The sequence below is a fragment of the Agelaius tricolor genome, unplaced genomic scaffold (genome assembly GCF_023055355.1).
Source record: "Agelaius tricolor isolate 1412-34295 unplaced genomic scaffold, bAgeTri1.0.p SCAF_56, whole genome shotgun sequence".
Taxonomy (NCBI): Eukaryota; Metazoa; Chordata; class Aves; order Passeriformes; family Icteridae; genus Agelaius; species Agelaius tricolor.
In genome coordinates, this window is record NW_027269316.1 from 201,019 (window position 1) to 203,273 (window position 2,255).

The following is a 2,255-nucleotide window of genomic DNA, read 5'->3' on the forward strand; positions in this document are numbered from 1 at the left end:
TTCCTCCCCCCTTTAAATGTAAGCTTCGAACATCCCCCAGCGCTCTCGGCAGGAACCCCCTGAGGTATAGGAGCTCCCTCGGGACTCCTTAATAAAACCTTGGAATACCCCCTGCTGGGAGTCGGCCCCTTTCCTCTTCCACCGACGTCTCGGTCGTCTCTGCTGCAACGAAGGCAACCAGCCTGAGTGCCCTCAGCACCCTCGGGGCACAGAGAGTGTCTCCCTGCAGTCGGCCGTGGTGGGGTCACCCCCCCCACTCTCTGCCGACCCGGGTAAGGCCCAGGGACTCGAGAGGCTTGCAGAGAGACTGGGACAGCTTGGCGCCCAGCCGTGGGGCTCTGGGACCATTCCAGGAGCCCACGGAAAGGGGCTCGGACATTCTTTCAGTCTGTTCGATAAGCCTTCGGCCGGCAAGCTACCTCAGGAAAGAAAAAACTCCGTTTTAGTGAGTTGCTCTCCTGTGGACGAAGCTGGGAGCTTCTTATGTACCCTAAGAAGTCAGCTTTAGGTGGAAATCAACATCCCAGGCTTTTTCGTTCCCCTCTCCTGCAGTTGGATTGGTAAGTTTTACCCTTCTCTTGTTTTTCCCCTCTTTGGGAGGGGGTGTTTCCCTGCCCTTTGTTCTCAGCCCCGCCGCGGAGGGCTGAAGTTTTTTTTTCTCTCTATTGTGGGCAGACTGCCAGCTGTAGGCTTCTTTCTCCTCCCCCCCCCCACCTGGGTTGCTGAAATTTGAGATACAAATTTAAAATCAGAGCCAAAATGGGTGCTAGGCTTTCTGTATCTCACAAGGGTGTCTATTATCATCTCTTAAACATTCTTAAGAGTGAAAAAATCCGATTTTCAAAAACAGATGTTAAACAGTTCGTCAGATGGCTTTTCCTTCACTTCCCTGACGTGTCCACTGAAAATCTCAGTGATTTGGCTTTTTGGGACAAAATTGGTAGTGAATTATTGAAGGCAGGGAAAGCAGGAGACATATCTCCGTCAAAATTTGCTTTTTTAGCCCTGCAGATAAGAAATGTTGTAAAATTTAATTTAAAAATGCAAGAACAGCCATCCGGCAACAGTTTCAATATCTCTGTTTCCCAAAAACCCGATCTACCCCCCTCCGAGTTCGGTTCTCCCTCCCCCACTCACCTCCCCCCACTCCCAGCCCCTGCACAAACCCCTGCCCTCCCCCAGAGGCCCCCTGTCTCCAACCCGGACACTTCTGCCCTGAATTCCCGAAATCCCACCCTCCCCCCTGCTTCCACAAGTTATAATACCGTGTCTCACAACCTTAGTGCCCGCCTTGGTTCCCCTGAGACGCGCCCGGTAACTTCCCCGGACCATAATGGCGGACACCACGTGGCAAGGGTGGTTTCCTCGCCTTCCCATAATCCCTTTCGCTCTCCCAACAACCCATTCTGCTCGGAGCACCCCGCCCCCGAAACCCGCCCTCCCGCCCTTCCCCCGTCTCCTCCTCCGGCCCCTCCTCCGGCTCCTCCCACCCCGGCCCCGGCCGCCCCTCCTGCTCTGGCTCCGGCCGCCCCCGCCCCCTCAGAGCTCTGCCCGCCCGCCGCGGGCTCCCTCCGCCCCCCCCACAGCCCGCCCTCCGGCGCTCAGGACAGTGTGATAAGAGACGCTGTCGCTGGGAGTCAGAACCCGGAAACAGGACAGTCCTTTTCTGCTGCCCCTGTCTCATATATCCCTGATTTAAACGGGGCATTCCAGCCAAATTATAGCCCCCTTTCTGTTGATTCTGTTAAAGAACTAGCCAAAGCCCAGAAAGATTTTGGGAGATCAAGTGAATATTTTAGAGGGCTCCTTAAAGCTACATTATTCGCTCACATTTTAACCCCTGCTGATATAAAACACCTTTTTTCCTGCCTGTTATCCTCTTCTGAATATCTCTTGTGGGAGGTTGCATGGCAAAAAGGATTGAGAGCAATTTTACCAGCTCTGTGGGCTGATGAAGCTACTGCTCGTGATGTTTATGGTAACATGTTATCCCTCGATCATCTCCGTGGACAGGGGGGTTGGGAAAACGCCGTGACCCAGGCAGAAAGCATTCCCACAAGGGCTTTCAGAGAAGGTGCTAGAGCAGCTGAGAAAGCTTTCTTTGGGCTCCGTCCTAGTATTCCAATTGAAAATTATTTGAAAATAACACAATCTCCATCTGAGTCCTTTTTGAGTTTTGTGGAAAGGTTGAGAAAAGCTGTTGAATTGCAAGTTCAGAATGAAGGAGCCAGGATGGAAATCCTCACCGAGATCGC

At 53.0% G+C, this 2,255-nt stretch overlaps 1 long non-coding RNA gene across 1 annotated transcript; it reads right to left on the reverse strand.

Moving 5' to 3' along the window:
- Window positions 1-760: 760 nt before the first annotated feature.
- LOC139604865 (uncharacterized) lies at window positions 761-1,359 on the reverse strand. The gene is made up of 2 exons (XR_011684128.1): window positions 1,279-1,359; window positions 761-1,005 (listed from the first exon to the last, which is right to left on the reverse strand). It is a non-coding gene; the product is annotated as an uncharacterized lncRNA (long non-coding RNA).
- Between the last annotated feature and the right edge of the window lie 896 nt (window positions 1,360-2,255).